Below are 21,110 nucleotides of genomic sequence, written 5' to 3' on the forward strand. Positions count from 1 at the left end.
TCATTAATCTGCACCTCTTTCTTACTTTGACTCTCTTCCAATTTTAATCTAGACAAATGATCAGCCACCAAATTTTCAGTACCTTTCTTATCCCTAATCTCCATGTCAAATTCTTGTAGTAGTAGAACCCAACGAATGAGTTATTCATTGCCATCTCCTCTAGCAATTCATACGCTTCATTAGTACTTTTGCTCATGAACGCACCTCCTACTACAGCATCTATTAAGGTACGAGTAGTACCATTCAGCCCATTATAAAAATTATGGACTAGAATCCACTTCTCTATACCATGATGTGGGCATTTCCTTAGCAACTCTTTAAATCTTTCCCATGTGTCATACAACGATTCCCCTTCTGTTTGGTAGAAATTATTAATTTCCCCTCTCAACTTTGAAGCTTTTGTTGGAGGGAAAAACTTTGCTAACAACTTTTGGGCTAACTCCTCCCATGTTGTGATAGAATTATCTTGCAGTGAAATTAGCCAACTCTTCGCTCGGTCTCGTAGAGAGAATGGGAATAATATAAGTCTAATTACTTTATCACTCGCTCCATTCATCTTAAATGTTGCACATAGCTCAAGGAAATTGGCTATGTGCAAATTAGGATCTTCCATGGGCAACCCCCAAATTGAACAGTAGACTGCACCATTTGTAATATTGCTCGCTTAATCTCAAAATTATTTGCAGCAATAGTGGGGTGTCTGATGCATGAATGCACTCTTGTGACAGTAGGAAGTACATAGTCTCTAAGCATCATTGGTCCTCGTTCCACTGGGACCTCTGCAATATTTGGGATATTATTAACATTAGCAGCATTGTTTGCTGCATTTCCTTGATTCTCAGCCATGGAAAAATCCAACATTTTCTTTATCTTTTGGTTTTGTTTGCACGTTCTTTCAATTTCAAGATCTACCGGTATGAGTTCCTTTTGTCTAATTCGTTGCATATACCAATAATTCCTCAAACACAATACAACCACAAGCCGAATGAGTACTAGAAATAAAAACCAATTTAGAATAAAAATCAATTATGTTAATATTAATAATATAGTCCTCGGCAACGGCGCCAACAACTTGTTGTGATAATTTTGAACTAAGCAAGTGCACGCAATCGTTACAAGTAATAAATTAGTAAGTAAAGTATCGTTCCCACAAGGAATGTTATTAATTACCAAAACATAATTTTTTATTCTAATTGATTGACAATTAATAGATTCTGAATTTAATAAAATGAACACTAAAACAATAAAATATAACAAAGGATAACTCAAATTAATTATTAATTTAAAGGATTGAGAATTAGGGTTATTAACTTCATTAACTATCCACCTATATTTCTCTAATGCGAAATTAAGAACTCCTATTTCTATTGTGATAGCAAATTACAATTATAGATTATATTCTAACTAGGACTTATAATTCTCTACAATAAGCAATCTCTTACATCTCTGTGGTAAACTAACATATTACAGGCATTAAACACATAATCCCTAAGCTACAAAGAGCATATAGGTACTGTAACGCCTTGGATAGCCAGGACCGCTACACTGTGTACTTATAAAGGTGCAGGACTTGCTAATCAAGTCAATAATTTAAAACATGTCACTAAACATGTATGAGCTAGGGTTAAAAAAGGTTTTGGTCTCAAAAGTTTCACTTTATATAATTAAACAGTTTTATACATGGGATCCCAAAAAGAAATAGAGTTTAAAAGTTAGTTTACAGAATTCCCAAAATACAGACAACCTGTAACGACCCAAATTTGCTAATAGGGCTTAGGGCCTTGATTAGCGTGCCTGGAGGGAAATAAATGATTTAATATGTTAATATGTGAATTTATGTGAGTATGTGATAGAGATGCATGTTTAGTTTAGTTAAACGTGCATGTGGGCCCCGTTTAGATACTAGGGGTATGTTTGTGATTTTAGCCCGTTGAGGGCGTCAATGTGATAAATATGATATGCATGTGATATATTTCTGTGTAGCACGATCCGAGACAGTCCTGGGGAGTGGTTAGCCAGAAAGTCACAACGGGGTTGAGAATCCGACTCAGGGCGAGTCGAGGGGTATTTTGGGTATTAGATGTATTATTGGGTTATCGGGTTATGGAAATAAATATTTGGAGATATATTTTAGGATAGAATGTCTAGGAGGGAATATTGGGGAAATTTACCATTTTGCCCTCGGGGATGTTTTGGTACCCCGAGCCTTGAGGTAACCTTAAAGCTTAAGTTAAATAAAACAAAGTTTAGGAAGCTTTTGGAGACTTAGAAACTGACATTTATTCTACCCTTCTCAGCTGAAGATGGTTTTTCTCTCTCTCATCTTTGCTCTCTAAGACAATTCAAGGAAACAAGCAAGGGGAAGAAGTTAGTCAAGAACTAACGATTGGAGCTGGGCTTGGGAGACTCTAACCAGAAAACTAGGGCTTGGAGCTTGAGGAATTGAAGTTGGAACTTAGGGGATCAACTCTGAATCATAACTCAGCAAGGGTAAGCTTTAACTTTGAGAAATATGGTTGATTTCTGCTATTTTCTTAGGAAATGCATGTGAGTGGGATTTGATCTGTTCTAGGGTGTTTAGCTGAGTTTGTGGAGCAGGTTTTGATAGGTTTTGGTATTGAAACTTGGCTAGAACCTTTGTGATGATTTTCTAGAATTGTTAGTTTGATTTTGGATGAGATGGTTTGAAGAAAATGCAGGAAAAGATGGAGATTTCTGGGTTTGGAGGTGAGGGCCGCGGCCCCAGGAGGGGCATGCCGCGGCCCGTGTGCGTGTGCGGCCATGGGAGGCCATGGTGTTTGATGCGCGCCGCGGCGCTTGGCCAAGTGTGCCGTGTGATGTGCTGTGTCATGACACATCTCCAGGGGGCCATTTTGTAGATATGAGCATGTCTTGGTGCTTGATCATTAGTCAAGTCTTGCGACAAGTAACCTCATGGGTAGGGGATGCCACTTTTGTAATTATGCATATGTCTCCCAGAAAAAAATCATATATGTTCCTGGGAAGACTTCATTTCCTTAGAAAGCTCCTTAGGGGGAGGTGACCTGGTGACTTAAGGAAGCACCATGGCCACCAGCAGATAAGGGCTTAAGTTGTGTACTCCCTTGCCCTATCAAGGCCTTATATGCATAAAACGATGCTTTGCCATGTCCCTTTGTGTATGCTTTCTTTACGGTCTATGTGTTGCTTGTTTGTTTCCTTCGTTGGGCCATTGCGTGCCACTTGACTGTGTTGTATGCTCTAATTGTTGTGTGGGATGTTGTCTCTGGATAGCTTGCCTCGTGCTTGCTCCCGCTTCACAATTGCCCTTACTTGTGTGAGACTTGTAATGTGGCTAACCATTGAGTTTGCTTGCCGCAGGTGTGAATTCTAGGCTGACTTGCTAGCTAAGAGCGCTAACAAGTGTCGCACGTTCCGTCAATTCGAGTATTGAAGTTGGCGGCCCGTGACAGTTGGTATTAGAGCCAAGGTTGAGAAAGCTGTGTGACCCTGCAGGATGGTGAGCAACACTCAAAGGATTGAAGCGCTGGAGAGGCGTGTTGGAGAGCTAGATGGCCTGGACAAAAGAGTCAAGGATCTTGGCTCTGTCAGGCTAGAACCGGAGACGACTAACGCACTAAACTGCGTGGCTGTGTTGGAGCGAGATACGACCAATCTACTAGCCCGCATAATGGCAAACGAGCAGAGGGAAAACCTTTCAAGCACATCCAATAGTCCTTAGAGGGAGGAATGTATGGAGGTAATGGAACGAGCGGTGAAGGACCTACAAGAAGCATTAAATGACCTCGTAGAGAATTGTAGGGGGTCAGTTGAGGCAATGAAGGATGAAATGTTGGAGATGAACACCAAGATGAACCGCACCATGAGGGCAGTTAGGAATCAGCCTGCAACTGGACCCATTGGCATGGAATATGGGAGAGTAAAAATCCCTAAGTCGAGACCCTATGGAGGGGCTAGAGACGCGAAGGACTTAGAGAACTTCCTCTTTGATATGGAGCATTACTTTAGAGTCATGAGAGCTGAATCAGAGGATGGCAAGGTCACCATGGCAACGATGTACTTGTCTGCAGATGACAAAGTGTGGTGGAGGATGAAGTACGATGATATTTAGAATGGCAGATGCACCATAACAACATGGGAAGATCTGAAGAGAGAGTTGAAGACATGTTCTCCCTGAAAATGTTGCCTACATAGCTCGACGCCAGTTGAGAGAGCTAAAGCACACGGGAAAAATCCGAGAATACGTGAAAAAATTCTCTGGGTTGATGATGGACATCAAAGGCATGTCCGAAGTGGACAAACTCTTCACATTTTTAGAAGGTCTGAAACCTTGGGCAAAGCAAGAGCTCAAGAGACAACGAGTGGCTGACCTAGCCACTGCTCAAGTTATTGTCGAACGACTGACTGATTACTCATCAGGGAACATTCAATCCAAGAAGACTAATCCGTCGACTAGTGGAAGTAATGTTGGGAGTAAAAAGTTTGGGAAGTCTTGGCAGAGCAAGGGTGGGGGAGGAGAGAAAAGGAGTGTGGAATCTAACTCTCCTAACAAAGGTAGTAACCCCTTGTTCAAGAAGCCTCTTACATGTTGGATCTGTACCGAACCTCATAAGTCGACAGAGTGTCCTCACAGATCCAAGATGAGTGCCCTCCAGGCGACATTTTCTCAAGGAGAACAAACCAACGAAGAGGAGGAGGAGGAGTATATGCACATGGGTGCCCTCCGGATGTTGAATGCTCTCAAGAAACACAATGCAAAAGTGAAGAAGACCCCCGGAAAGGGACTAATGTATGTTGACGCCACTCTAAACGGTAAGATGGTCGGAAGTGTGATGATCGACACGGGCACCACTCACAACTTCATTTCAGAGATCGAAGCTAAATGTCTGGGACTGAAATGGGAGAAGGACCATGGTCGCATGAAAGCGGTTAACTCAGAAGCCTTGACCACAACCAACGTGGCTAAAAACGTGAACATGAAGATCAGCTCGTGGGAGGGGAAGACTGACTTGGTGGTCGTGCGAATGGATGACTTTGATGTGATATTGGGTATGTACTTCCTTATGGAAAAGGGAGCCATTCCCATCCCATCTACAGGAAGCTTACTCATAATGGGGGAGACACCTGCAGTGGTGCCTGCTAAAGTAGAGCAACCCCCAGAAACCAAGTTGCTATCAGCCTTACAATTGAAGAAGAGCGTGAGAAGACAAGAGCCCACGTATATTATCCTACCCATAGTATACGAGGATACGATGGATGAAGTCATCCCACCAGAAATTCGAATGCTCTTGAAGGAGTATGGGGATGTTATGCCGGATCAACTCCCCAGAGCCTTACCACCTAGAAGAGGGATTGATCACCAGATTGAGCTGGTGCCGGGAGCCAAACCACCTGCAAAGGCGGCCTATAGGATGGCACCCCCTGAACTAGCAGAACTGAGGAAGCAGTTGAAGGATTTACTAGAGGCAGGCTTCATCAGACCATCGAAGGCACCATATGGTGAACCTATGCTATTTCAGAAAAAGCACGACGGGAGCTTGAGACTATGTATTGATTATAGAGCTCTCAATAAGGTGACAGTGCGTAATACGTACCCCATCCCCTTGATCGCCAACTTATTCAACCAGTTGAGTGGAGCGAAATTCTTTACAAAACTGGACTTGAGATCAGGCTACTATCAAGTGCGGATAGTAGAAGGGGATGAGCCAAAGACAACGTGTATGACTCGATATGGAGCATACGAGTTCCGAGTCATGTCGTTTGGGTTGACAAACGCACCAGCCACATTCTGTACATGGATGAACCAAGTTTTCCAGGAATACCTAGACAAGTTAGTGGTAGTCTACTTGGATAACATTGTGGTCTATAGCTCCACAATAGAAGAACATCAACGACACTTATCTCAAGTGTTTCAGAAATTGAGAGAGAACCAACTCTATGTGAAGCGAAAGAAGTGCTCCTTCGCACAAGAGAGAATCAAGTTCCTAGGCCACATAGTAGAACGTGGTCGGATCTGCATGGATCTAGAGAAGGTGCGGGCCATTCAAGAATGGAAAGCCCCCACCAATTTGAAGGAATTACGCTCTTTCCTTGGTTTAGCCAACTATTATCGAAGATTTGTGGAGGGCTATTCAAGAATGGCAGCACCCTTGACCGAGTTGTTGAAAAAGGGTGTAACTTGGACGTGGACCGATAGGTGTGTCGAAGCATTTAAGAGTCTGAAGGAAGCCATGATGCGAGATCCTGTCCTCGCCTTACCAGATGTTGGTAGGCTCTTCGAAGTGCAGACAGACGCTTCTGATTATGATTTGGGAGGGGTGCTTGTACAAGAGGGCCACCCCATAGCTTATGAAAGCCGTAAACTCACGGAGGTAGAGAGGCGGTACACTGCACAAGAGAAGGAGCTTCTCGCAGTAATTCATTGTCTACGAGTGTGGAGGCACTACTTGTTGGGGTCGAAGTTTGTGGTGAAAACAGATAATGTCACGGTGAGTCATTTCCTCACCCAGCCAAAGCTTACCCCTAAACAAGCACGATGGCAGGAGTTCATAGCAGAATTCGACTTTCATTTCGAACACAAGGCGGGCCGTCTAAACCAGGCAGCAGATGCCCTGAGTCACAAAGCGGAGTTAGTGGCTCTAAAATTGCTAGCAAATATGTCAGCTAGCATGGTGACCACTCCACTCCGAGAGCGCATTAAGGAGAACCTGGTGAAAGATCTGGTGGTGAAGACTATCATGAATCTCGCAAAAGAGGGGAAGACTCGCCAATTTTGGGTAGAAGATGATCTTTTGTGGGCCAAGGGTGGCCGCTTATATGTTCCAAAGATGGGAGATTTGCGGAGGACACTAATGAGTGAGTGTCACGACACCTTGTGGGCGGGTCATCCAGGGTGGCAGAGAACTCATGCCCTATTGAAGCAGGGGTACAACTGGCCACAAATGCGCAATGATATTGTGGAGTACACCAAGAGCTGTCTCACCTACCAGCAAGACAAAGTAGAGAGACACAAGACGCCAGGGTTGTTGGAACCTTTGTTAGTCCCAAGCCGACCATGGGAGAGTGTGTCGCTTGACTTCATTACTAGTTTACCGAAGACGGGAGACTTGAGTGCGATCTTGGTGATCGTGGACAGATTTTCAAAATATGCAACCTTCATACCGGTGTCGAAATATTGCTCAGCAGAAGAGACAGCGAGACTTTTCTTCAAGTATGTAGTTGAGTATTGGGGAGTACCCCAAAACATAGTTAGTGACCGTGATGGAAGATTCACAGGGACCTTTTGGTCCGAATTATTCAACCTTTTGGGGTCACAACTAAATATTTCCTCGAGCTACCATCCTCAGACAGACGGACAGACTGAAAGATTCAATGGGATGCTGGAAGAGTATTTGCGGCATTTCGTCAGTGCCAACCAAAAGAATTGGCCGCAGCTACTAGACACAGCTCAATTTTGTTTCAACTCTCAGAAGAGTTCTTCGTCAAACAAGAGCGCTTTTGAAGTTGTTAACGGTCAGCAACCGCTGTTACCCCACACAGTGGATGAGTATCGGGGAAGAAATCCGAGAGCCTTTAATTTCATGAAAGACTGGAAGAAAACCACTGAGATTGCCCGAGCCTATTTGGAGAAGGCATCAAAGAGAATGAAGAAGTGGGCAGATCAGAAGAGGCGACCACTGGAATTCAAAGCAGGCGACTTAGTGATGATCAAGCTGAGGCCCGAACAACTGAGATTCTGAGGGAATAAGGACATCAGACTCATCCGCAAATATGAGGGTCTTGTTCCAGTCATCTCGAAAGTGGGCCTGACCTCCTACAAAGTCAGCTTACCATAATGGATGAAGATACACCCGGTCTTGCACGACAGCAACCTCAAGCCGTATCACGAAGATCCAGAAGATCCAGTGCGCAACCAGTATACCAGAGAAGGAGTCAGCATCAAGCCACGAAGCAGCAGACATTCTGAAGAAATCCTAGCAGAGAGGACCGTGGTCGTGGACAGAAAGAAGAAGAAAGAGTTTCTGATGAAGTGGAAGGGGCTCAGAGATGAAGAAATTTGCTGGGAAAGGGCGGAGGACTTGCACAAGCATACGCAAAAGATTGAAGATCAGCAAGGGGCAGGTTCATCGAGGACGCCGAAGGTTTAAGTGGGGGAGAGTGTGATGTGCTGCGTCATGACACATCTCTAGGGGCCATTTTGTAGATATGAGCATGCTTTGGTGCTTGATCATTAGTCAAGTCTTGCACCAAGTAACCTCATGGGTAGGGGATGGCACTTTTGTAATTATGCATATGTCTCCCAAACAAAAATCATATATGTTCCTGGGAAGACTTCATTTCCTTAGAAAGCTCCTTAGGGGGAGGTGACCTGGTGACTTAAGGAAGCACCATGGCCACCAGCAAATAGGGGCTTAAGCTGTGTACTCCCTTGCCCTATCAAGGCCTTATATGAATAAAACGATGCTTTGCCATGTCCCTTTGTGTATGCTTTCTTTACGGTCTATGTGTTGCTTATTTTTTACCTTCGTTGGGCCATTGCGTGCCACTTGACTGTGTTGTATGCTCTGATTGTTGTGTGGGATGTTGTCTCTGGATAGCTTGCCTCGTGCTTGCTCCTGCTTCATAATTTCCCTTACTTGTGTGAGACTTGTAACGTGGCTAACCATTGAGTTTTCTTGCCGCAGGTGTTAATTCTAGGCTGACATGCTAGCTAACAGCGCTAACAAGTGTGCATGTTCCGTCAATTCGAGTATTGAAGTTGGCGGCCCGTGACACGCCGCTGCCCGTGCGTGCTTCAGGGAGGTGCTAGCCTCTGTTTCGAGGCTAGCCGCGGCGCTTGTGGGTAGGGCCGCGGCTCTTAGTTCTAATTTGTGTTTTAACGTGTGTTTAGGCTTGGGAACTCAAGGGTTAAGGCTCGGGATGGATTTTATCACCCGGATTGATAGAATTCAAGGTTCCGGAGTTAAAGATATGGCTCAAAGTTACTCAACAGATCAGAACTTGATGGATGAATATTGTTAATGTGTTATGACTAGGGTTTTGGCGAGGCTCAAGTTAGAGGACTGTGCTCGGGATATCGGTGCTCGGAGAGCTCGGGATGCAGCTAAGAAAACCACTGTTCCCATAGAGCTTGTATGCAGGGCAGAGCCCAATACGTTTGAGTTTCAGGGCGTAGCCCTTTGATTGAATTTATTAATGTTCAGTGTATGTTTTATTATGCTATGAATGCAATTATGTAAATGTTCGGCGAGAGCCAGGAACGGCGCAGGCTGAGGTCGGCAGAGGCCGGGAACGGCAAAGGGCTGGGAACGGCGTTGGGCACGTTGATTGCAAGGCCGAGTACAGGCAAGGGGCCAGGGGCAGCGTTGAGCACGTGGAGTGCGAGTTGCCAGGGCGAGACCCTAAAGGATACCTGGGATATCCTCACGGTGTGGACCGCAAACCCAGGGCCTGGTAAAGCGCCTGGGATGGCTTGGCCGTATGTGTTTAGCCTATTGATGGTCTGTCTAAATGCTAAGTGTTTGTTATGCATATGTTTTTACTTTTGTGGGTTTTCTTGCTGGGCTTCGGCTCACGGGTGCTCTGTGGTGCAGGTAAGGGCAAGAAGAAAGCCAACCAACCATGAGTATAGTAAGTGTGAAGCGGCGTGTATATGTTTGGTCTGCCTGGCTGCCACAGCCAGTGGATTTTGGGAGATGATTGTAATAAAACCTAGATTTTGTCATTTAGCCGACTTGGTTGTACTTATATGTTGTAAATATTTCTAAACAGTATTTTGGGATCCCAAGTGTTAAGCTCTTATGATTTTCAATGAAATAGAGTTATTTCTAAAGTTTCTACTCTGTTTATGATTTAATTACACTTTTGCTTTAAAAGCCTCGATTAGCGAGTGATTGCACGTTTTTTAAACTCACTTAGTAACAGCCCTAAGGTAGTAGGGCGTTACACAACCATTAGCCATACTAAGGCAAAATAGACATTTCTAGTTCTCGGGTCCCTGCCTAAACCCCAACCGTGGCTGAGCAGCTAGTCATGTACATTCGGCTCGCAGAGCTCTCCAAGTCAGGGATGATCAAGCTTGCTTTTGCCTTAACCTGCACCACGTAGCACCCGTGAGCGAAGGCTCAGCAAGAAAACATAATGCGCAACACAACATTAATAACAAATAGTCAATTCTTTAAGCATGATCAATCATCAAATAATCCACATTAACCATTCAACATATACTCAGAATCAAAGATGCAACTAATCACAGATAACATTCAAGTCTCATAATAATCAGGTCCCACAATAGTCAGGGCCGACAACTTAGGCCGCACCCTCTGTTTACCCCACTGACTCCGGCCCGCTTAAACCGAGCTCAGTGCATAATAAGTTGTTCTTGGCTACCAGTGGCCAAGCCACGCCCTATGCGCTTGTGTAACCCTTGGCACTCTTAGGCCGTTGGTTCACTGTTTACATGGCATAATACCATCCTTTCCATTATACGTATTAGGGAGCCCTTAGTCCCAACACAAATACACAACCAGTTGCAGTTTTCTTACCTTTAGTTTTTACGTTTACTGATTACAAGCGATGCTCCTCAAGCACGATCCATTCCGGAGCCCTAGCTTAATCACCTAGTCACAACCAACGTAGTGGATTCCATTAATATTCAAACTAAGGTTTCCGGATACAAAACTAGCTTCCCGGACTTCAAATTCCACCAAGCACGGTGGCAAAATCGATCCCGAGCACCCTAGACTAAACTCCCGTGCCTAAAATCCCCAAATGTTCAAGTGTGCACCTAAGGTCTGTAGCCCTCGAAGCCTAGCCGTGGCCCACCCCTAAAGCAGAGCCAAGCCCCTTCCCAGAGAGCAGACACGCGTCGTGGCCCTGCCCTTGGGCGCCGCGGCGCTTCCCTTTGGCCGAGCCTACCTGGCTCCTTTGCATCCTAGGGCCGCAGCGCTCTAGAACAGAGCCGCGGCCCTTCCCTTCGTGCCCAGAAAATTCACCATTTCTGACATCTAAACCTCATCCAAAATCGTTCCAAAGCTCCCTAATTCAAAACCCATTATTCACAAAACTTTTAACATGACTCTAACAACATAATCCAACACAAAACCTAGGTTAAAACTCATTAAAATCCTATTTTTAATTTCTGAAACTCAAAAACTTAAGAACACAAAAACCAGTAATGGAACTACCTCGACCTTGCTATTTCTCCACAACACTTTAACTAACGGAATTGTCTTATTCCATAACACTTTGTCCTTCCGATCCAAAATCTAAACTGGTCGCTCCTCATAGGACAAATCTGTTAGTAACTCTAAGTCCTCATACTTCAACACGTGTGTTGTATCTGAAACATACCTCCGCAACATGGAGACATGGAACACATTGTGAACCCCTGACAGGGACGGTGGCAAGGCCAACCTATAAGCCACATGTCCAACTCTTTCTAGAACCTCGAAAGGTCCAATAAACCGAGGGCTTAGCTTGTCCTTTACCCAAAATATTCTCACCCCTTTCAACGGTGAGACTCGCAGAAACACGTGGTCCCCAACCTGGAACTCCACATTCCTACGCTTAGCGTAGCTTTTCTATCTACTCTGCGAAGCAAGCATTCTAGCTCGAATCTTCTCAATAGCCTCATTAGTTTTCTGAACCATATCTGGTCCTAAGTACCTCCTCTCACCCATCTCATCCCAATGTATGGGTGACCTACATTTTTTCCCATATAACATCTCATAAGGGGCCACCCCAATCGTGGACTGATAACTGTTGTTATACGAGAATTCAATCAACGGTAAGTACTTACTCCAAGACCCCTCGAAATCAATCACACATGCCCTAAGCATGTCCTCCAACACCTGAATTGTCCTCTCAGACTGTCCATCAGTCTGAGGACGAAAACTGTGCTAAACTTCAGCTGGGTCCCTATAGCTCTCTGCAGAGCTCCCCAAAACATAGAGGTAAAGATAGGATCTCGATTAGACACAATAGACCTTGGAACCCCATGGAGACGAACTATCCCCCTCACATACAACTCTGCATACTGTTCCACTGTATAGGTCGACTTCACTGGTAGAAAATGAGCTGACTTGGTGTATCTGTCTACTATCACCCACACCGAGTCACAAAGTCCCACTGTCCTGGGTAATCCTCCTAAGAAATCCATCGTGATGTCCTCCCACTTCCATTCTGGGATACCCAAAGACTGAAGCAATCCCGCTGGTCGCTGATGCTCAGCCTTTACCTGCTGACATGTCAAACATCTAGACACATACTCTACCATATCCTTCTTCATCCCGGGCCACCAGTATAGCCCGTAGATCCTGATACATCTTCGTGGTACCCAGATGAAGCGAGTATGGCGTAGTGTGAGACTCATCCAGTATCTCTCGTCTGATCTTCTCATCTGCTGGAACACAAATTCGCCCCTGATATCGAAGCATACCAGTCTCAGAAACGGAATAATCCTTAGTTTTCCCCGCTAGGACATGCTGCCTCACCTCCTGCAGCTGCGCATCCACCATTTATCCCTCCTTAATCCTCTCCAGCAGGATCGACTATAAGGTAATATTAGCTAACTGGCCCACCACCAATTCTATTCTTGCCCTGGTCATTTCATCTGCTAACTCCCTCGAGATCTGGGTGGAGGTATACAACTGCCCTGGGCCCCTCCGGCTCAATGCATCTGCCACCACGTTGGCTTTCCCTGGATGGTAAAGGATATCACAGTCATAATCCTTAACCAGATCCAACCATCACCTCTGTCTCATGTTTAGATCCTTCTAAGTGAAGAAATATTTCAAACTCTTGTGGACAATGTATATCTTGCACTTCTCCCCATACAAATAATGCCACCAAACCTTCAATGCGAGTACCACTGTCGCCAGTTCTAAATCATGAGTAGGATACCATTGCTCGTACTCCTTTAGCTGCCACGATGCATAGGCTATAACTTTCTCATTCTACATCAGCACGCAGCCTAATCCCATCCTCGATGCATCACAGTAAACCACAAACTTTCCTTCCTTCGAAGGAAGACTCAGCACAGGTGCAAAAATAAGTCGTCACTTCAACTCTTGAAAACTATTCTCACACTTCTCTGACCAAACAAACTTCTGATTCTTTCTTGTCAACTCTGTCATTGGTGAAGAAATCTTTGAGAACCCCTCTACGAACCGTCTATAATAACCTGCCAACCTAAGCAAACTCCGCACCTCCGAGGCGTTCCTTGGCCTCGGCCAATCCCTTACTGCTTCAACCTTGGACGGATCTACCTTAATCCCTTCTGCTCCAACTATATGCCCAAGAAAAGTCACCTCTGGCAACCAAAACTCACACTTCTTAAATTTGGCATATAACTGATGCTCCCTTAACCTTTGTAAAACCTGTCGAAGATGTTGCTCATGCTTTGCCTCTGAACTGGAGTATACCCAGATGTCGTCGATGACGACAATGACGAACTGATCCAAGAATTCCTTGAACACCCTATTCATCAAATCCATAAAAGCTGTCCGGGCGTTGGTCAAACCAAAAGACATGACCAAAAACTCATAATGCCCATATCGCGTCCGAAAGGCCGTCTTCGGTATATCCTCATCCTTGATCCTCAGCTAGTGATAACCAGATCGTAGATCAATTTTTGAGAACACCGTCTTTCCCTGTAGCTGATCGAACAAGTCATCAATCCTTGGTAGAGGGTACTTATTCTTTATGGTCAACTTGTTTAATTCTCGGTTGTCTATACACATCCTCAATGTCCCGTCCTTCTTCTTAATAGACAACACTGGAGCGCCCCATGGTGAATAACTAGGTCTGATGAACCCCGAATCTAGAAGTTCCTACAACTGTATCTTTAGTTCCTTCAACTCAACTGGAGCCATTCTATATGGTGCCTGTGATACTGTATCCGTCCCCAGTGCTAACTCAATCTCAAACTGAATTTCCTTGCGCGGTGGCAATCCTGGTAGATCATCAGGAAATATATCCAAAAACTCACACACCAATCTTGTCTCTCCCGGCCCTGCCGGCATAACCCTAGTAGTATCTACTACACTGGCCAGAAAACCTATGCATCTTCCCTGCAGCAAGTCTTTGGCTCTCAACGCTGAAATCATGGGTACGCGAGGTCCATATACCGCACCCACAAAAACAAAAGGATCCTCGCCCTCAGGCTCAAAAGTCACCATCTTCTTCCTACAGTCAATAGTAGCCCCATATCTGACCAACCAGTGCATCCCCAGAATCATGTCAAAATCCTCCATGTCTAACTCGATCAAATCCACCGAAAGTTCCCTACTATCAACCATCACTGGCAGTGCTCTAATCCATCTCCTAGAAACTACCAGTTCCCATGTAGGCAATAAAGTCTCAAACCCTACAGTCCGATATTCACTAGGTCTACACAATCTATCAATCACCCTACTAGAAACAAAGGAATGTGTAGCACCAAAATCAATCAATACAGTAAAAGGAGAGCCAGCGCTAGAAAGCTGACTTGTCACTACCAAGGGACTAGCCTCAGCCTTTGCCTGAGTCAAAGTGAATACTCGAGCTGGAGTCAAGCTATCCACCTTTCCTACTTCACCTTTCTTCGTTGTTGGGCAGTCTTTCCTGAGATGCCCCACTGTTCCACACACAAAGCAAGCCTTGGCCTGACACTCGCCCAGATGGTGTCTTCTACACCTCGGGCACTCCAGATAAGTTCGCCAGGCGTCGCCGCCACCCTGACCACCCCGACCCCTCCTACCGAGACCAGCAGCGGTCGAAGTGTCAGGAGCCTTTCTCTTGAAGTCACTAGGGCCTCCGCCCCTACCTGTCTCTGAATAAGGAGGCTCCACCTTGCGACCCTCATGCCTCACCGCGCTTTACCTCCAAATCTTGTTCTCTGCTTCCTCAGCGGTAAGAGCCTTCTCAACGGCCTGGGCATAAGTTGTTCCTCCAGGTACCGTTGTGATTCTGACATCCCGGGCTATCATTGCATTAAGTCCCCTGATGAATCTATCTTGCCTAGCAGCATCTGTAGGCACAAGATCTGGTGCAAACTTTGCAAGCCTGTCAAATTTTAGGGCATATTCAGTAACAGTCATATTGCCCTGCACCAAACCCATAAACTCATTAACTTTTGCTGCCCTGACGACAACATTGTAGTATTTCTGACTGAACAAGTCTCTGAAGCCTTCCCAACTCAAAGTAGTGACATCCCTAGTCTATGAAGCCACTTCCCACCAGATGCAGGCATCCTCTCTCAACATATACATTGCACAAGCCACTCTGTCATGCCCCTCTATCCTCATGAAATCCAGAATAGTCGTAATCATAGTCAGCCACTGCTCAGCCTTCAGTGGATCAGGTCCCCCTTCAAAGATTGGAGGTTGCTGCTTCCTGAATCACTCATATAATGGCTCCCACCTGTTCCCAACCTCCCCAGACTGTACAGCTAGTACCACTGCAGGTGGTACAATAGGGGCAGCGCTCCCTGATGGAGCCTACTGTCGCAGTAGGCGAATATGTTCATCCTGGCTCTATAATCGAGCCTGCATTTCTGCCATGAGCTACTGCCAGTTCTCAGGGACTGGCGGAGGAATCTGGCCTTGGTCATCACCCCCGGTCCCAGACCTAGTGCTGGCTAGTCGCGTAGATTTTCTTGGATGCATAGCTATCTAAGTCAATCTGCAATCAACGACTCGACAGTCAGACCATGATGACAGGGTAAAATAAAACTTCTCCAAAATCCACCAATGAAACATAACCAATCATAAACAATCAACATATAGGCATCTATCCATATGCACCGGCTGCTAATAAGCATGCCCCAAACTCATCACACAATAGTTATGAAACAAACATGCATCCATCACAATATACAATTAATCATCCAAGTATTCATTTACATGCACGGCGATGCTAATAAACATGCCTCAATATTCTCACACAACAGTCAAGGGCCAGGCCCTATCAGTATCTCATGCTTCCTATTAATCCAATAACGAGCCCAAAATCACAATCAAACGTTCGTCTTAAAATCATGTAAGATTACACATGCCCAACATACATACCCAACATGTGCATGGGCCATGCACACGTGTCACAAGTTACACCATACTGCAAACATTCAATAATTTCACATAAAATCATAAATGAATAACTTCAAGTCTACTAGTGAATCATTAATGTTTGCAAACCAAGAATCATACACTTAATTAAGTGGTGTATATTTGAACGTAAAACTTAGCTTGCATGTAACATGCATACGTGTGATGGTTCTTAAAACTTGCGTTGAAGTTGGTAATATTTACTCTTTTATTTTCTTGTCAAATTCACAAAAAATTAGAAAGCATAAAATAAATTGTCAATTTGATCATTACTACTTTATTGATTTAAGTCATACATTTGCCATTCATAAATTTTATTTCAGAAATTTAATTTACTAAAATAATTATTTAGTTTTAATTGTATAAAATAATAATTTCATTTATTATTTAATAACAATTAGAAGAATGTGACAAAAAATTTGTAGTTACTTATAAAATAGTTAATTTAGTATGATTAATTATTTCACAAAATTATTTTTATCTTTACAAATAAAATCAATATTAAAACGTGACATATTAATTTAAAAAAATAACATTTCTAGATCACAAAATTTTACATTTATGTCATAAATATATAAAAGTTGGAAAAGTACAACTACATTCTCATTTATTAAATAAATTCTTTGGTCACTTTTTTTTAAGAAAAAAATTACTTAATTATTTGTAAATAAAAAAACTGCATAAATATATATATGAGCAAATACCCATTAAAGTATAGAAAAATCACATTTATCATATGTAAATATCAAGACATAAATTTCTATGACATATATTTTATATCTTTTAATTTAAAGAGATTTTTCCATGAATCTAAATAAAAATCAGCAAGCATGTCATCGCATTAATTTTAAGGCATGAGTTTTCAAAACATATTTTTACTATCCCTTTTAAGAAAACAATCTTCCATAATACTAAACAAAATTTCAGCAAACAATATATATTCATAACTCACAAACTTTCTATTAAACCATTTTAACAAATTAATCATGTATGCTTGTATACCTTCATGGATTTAACAACACCAAAATTAAGCTATTCTATACCACATAAAACACCCAATGTCGAATTTCTATATAGTATAATACATAAAAGACTACAAACTTGACATGCTCATAATCAATAGTTTAAAACAAAGAATAAAGAATACACAAAAACCAATACAACCCTAATATTCTATCATCATCTTTGCATGTTCTTGCATAAATCATTAGAATAAAGATATCAATGGCAATTCTAACACACTTCGTATTACAATAGTATTACAACAAATATTTCATGCTCATACTTAAATAAAACCAAGAAATCCTAAACCTAATATGTCATAGTTGAAACCCTATATACCATAACAACTCCAAAAAAATAAGCATGCTCATCAAAATTCAAAGAAACATATGAAACCCTAAAACATACCCTATGACAAAACATGCATCAAAATATTCTTGTTTCCATAATTTAATTAAATACCTAATCATGTTTCTAATCAAGATCTCATAACCACACATGTATTCATCATACCAATATTGCAACAACATACAGTAGAGCATATATCCATCAAAACTACAATGATCAAATCATCATCATACATCATAAACATGCTTTCTCACATCAATAAACAATAATCTAAAACCATAAGCAAGAATATGACAACATCAAAACAACAAACAATAATCCAAGGCCATAAACAAGAATATGACAACATCAAAACAACAAAAGGGTTAGGATTCTCCATTACCTCCTTGGTAGTGAATCAAAAACACAAAACTATGATCAATCCCCTTGGACACCTAGGGATTTTCAAAACCCACAACAACAACAAAAAAAAGAACAATGCTCTTAGAATTAAGAAGAAGAAGGATAGCTTATAGGATTCAAAGCACTAATACAAGATAACATACCTAAGGATTTTCGAAAAACCCTATTCATTCTCCTCTTCTATCTTTCTTTCTTCTCTTTTCTCTTCTTTTCTCCTTCTTCTCTCTAGATGGATGGCTAGGGTTTAAAAATTGATAGGAAGAGGCTTAAAGACCTATTTATAGGTGATAGCTAGGTTAAGGGGAAAAAATGAAAATTCAAAGTGGGCTTTTTGTAACCCAAATATCATGTAACTTGATACCCATTTTTTATCCAGTTATACCATGATTTTGGAAAAATATTATTTCTAAAATGTTGTAGATAATTTAATTAGCTTTCTAACAGTAAGCAGTTTGCCTAAATCTGACATCTACAGCGGATAACTATTTTACTGAGGCTGGGTCCAAAGTTACAAGAACTCAAAAAAAAAGGCAACTCTCTTCTTACCATTTGTTTCTCCTTTCTCACTAGTGTGAACACAAGTCTTCTAGAACATTCTTCTCTTTATTTCTCCCATTTTTTCTTAATTACAAAAATAAATAAATGGAAATTAAAAATTACTATGCATGGAAACTAATGCATGCACACCATGCATACCCTGCACATGCACCCACATAAGTGTACAAGTGCATCTCTACTAACCATGCACCTTGGTGCACACAACCAAACCTCAAGAATTCACAAATAAAATAATTAAATAAAACAATTGACAATTTTAAATTCACATAATTTCTACTAAGCAATTCACATAATTAAAAATAAATTTCTAACACTTAACAATTAATAATAAAATAAAGCACACAAATTAATAAAGAAATGTAAGTAACAATCCAACATTTGTAATTACTTATGAGTAAATTGAGTAATGAAACTTATGAGTTTCTAGAACAGTAACCAAAAAAATTAGACGCAAAATAGTTTCTACCCTAACATGTTTCTAAATTAGAATATAACACTCGCACTATTATGTTATTAGATGTTGCAATAAAAATGATTTGGAATAAAAAAGCTTTATTATTTTTATGTTTATCTAAGACTTGATGAATTAGTTACAATTATGTAGTTATATTTAGAAAGAAAAACTCTATTTCGGTTCATGTGTTATTTTCGAATACGCGATCGGTCCCTGTATTTTGTTAAATGATAATTTGAACCATTTGTTTAAAAAAATGAATTAAAATACTATTTTAGACCCAATTTTGGTCAAAATATTTTTAATTATAAGAACAATTATTAGGTTGGCAATTCGATGGGTTTAGAGAAGCGGAGAAGGTAGTGTTAGAATATTTATTTAAATGGTATATAAAATTAATTTTTTACAATTAATTAATTTAATATATCAAAGCCAATATTTTATTTATTGACAAAATATTCTAATTAATGGTCAACATTATTTGTTACCTGATTTCGCATATCCTAATTGATTGAGAGAATATCTCAATCTGTGGCAGAGACTCTGATGGTAGGTCTCACTCTATGAATATAGAGTACCAATCCCCAAGCTCGATGCTCATTCTGATTTTTAGTAACTCCATCTAAAAGAGTTTGTGAGAGCTTGGAAGCCCGAGTACTCGTTCTAATTCTTTTCTTTTTCTTTTGTAGATCTAAAGCTTTTAGATCGAGGTTCACCAAATCAATGGCTGGAGGTATACAATTTCGATCCTCTCTTTGTATATGTTCAATCTATATATTAATTCCTCCTACATGTATAGGATTATTCATATGCCTATATTTTATTATAATCTTACATTTGGTATCAGCCGCCTAATCTACATCTCTGCCTTGGTAATTTTATCTGCATATATATTTATTTACTTTATATATATGCCTCTATATTCATATTCATAAAAATACACACATATATATATACGTAAATATATTATTTGTTTCTTCATTTTGACCGATCATATTATATATTTTTGTTGATGGTTTCCTTTGTTTTTTATCCTTATTTTATTACAATTATATTAAGCTTTGTGTTTCTTTTGATTTTGTGTATTAAAAACGAGTTTTCTCACAATTGAACCAAGTTTCGTCTCTGTTCATACATGTTAATGGCCGAAAAATTTATTTAATATTAAACTTCGGTTTATAGTTGTTTTTAAAAGCAATAAAATGCCACAAATCTCTATATACATTATTTTAGATTCAATAAGGGCAATAATCTATGAATTTGGACATAAAATCATTGCTTTCCATCTGGGTTTTTGTTCGGACCCGTTTATGGCCAAAAAAAATTTTGAAATTAAAGCCCCGATTTTAGTTGTTTTTTAATCAAAATAATTCCATAAATCTATTTATCTATTCATCTCCATGTAATATAGGCTTTGAAACAAGCATTTTGGTCATTGGAATGCATTTTTCTGACCGGGTTTTGAACTGGGTCTGTTCGACCCACATGCAGAAACTGGGTCGATTTCAACCCGGCTGGATGAAGAAGACCGGGAAAACGACATGTCGTTTCCCCCTGCTGCAGAATAACGACTCATCGTTTGACAGGTCACACGACACTAATAAGGGGAAAACAACATGTCGTTTTCCCCATGGCAGTTTAAAAAAAAAATGAAGAAAAATTTTGAAAATTACATTTTTGATTTATTTTGGGATTTTATTATTTTCTTGATTTTAATGTTGTTATCCCCAAAATTTCAGTTCGATGACGTGGCAATCAAAAGTGACATGTGGCAGTGCATGGTCAGTAAATGGCAAATTAATAGTCAATAAATGTATTGGCTCTTCGGAGTTATGATAAATTGATCTGACTGACCTGATAGAATTTATGTCCGACCGGTAAAGATTTTTGACTAACCAGTTAGGAGTTTGGTCGACCAGTCAGTCGTTTTGACCGACCAGTCAACTGTTTTCACTGACCAGTCAGTCGTTTTGACCGACCAGTCATCTGTTTTGGTCGACCAGTCAATCGTTTTGGCCGACCAGTCATTTATTTTGGCCGACCAGTCATTTGTTTTGCCCGGCCAGTAAAGTGTTTTGCTAGACCAGAGATGTGTCATGCTAGACTAGAGGTGTGCTAGAGGAGTGCTTTGCCTATACCGACCAGAGGTGTGCTTTGCCGACGAGAGGTGCTTGCCTATGTCCTCAGTAACAGCTTCAACCCGAATCATTCTCAACTGTCGTGGGAATCTCTTAGATATCCCATAATGATAGCTATATTAT

The 21,110-nt window shown here is 41.4% G+C and overlaps 1 non-coding gene across 1 annotated transcript; it reads left to right on the plus strand.

The window, feature by feature from the left end:
* The first annotated feature begins 284 nt into the window (after positions 1 to 284).
* Positions 285 to 391, plus strand: LOC133833188 (small nucleolar RNA R71). The gene has a single exon (XR_009892583.1). It is a non-coding gene; the product is annotated as a small nucleolar RNA R71 (small nucleolar RNA).
* The last annotated feature ends 20,719 nt before the right edge of the window (positions 392 to 21,110 follow it).

Source organism: Humulus lupulus, chromosome 4 (assembly GCF_963169125.1).
Source record: "Humulus lupulus chromosome 4, drHumLupu1.1, whole genome shotgun sequence".
NCBI classification, from domain to species: Eukaryota; Viridiplantae; Streptophyta; class Magnoliopsida; order Rosales; family Cannabaceae; genus Humulus; species Humulus lupulus.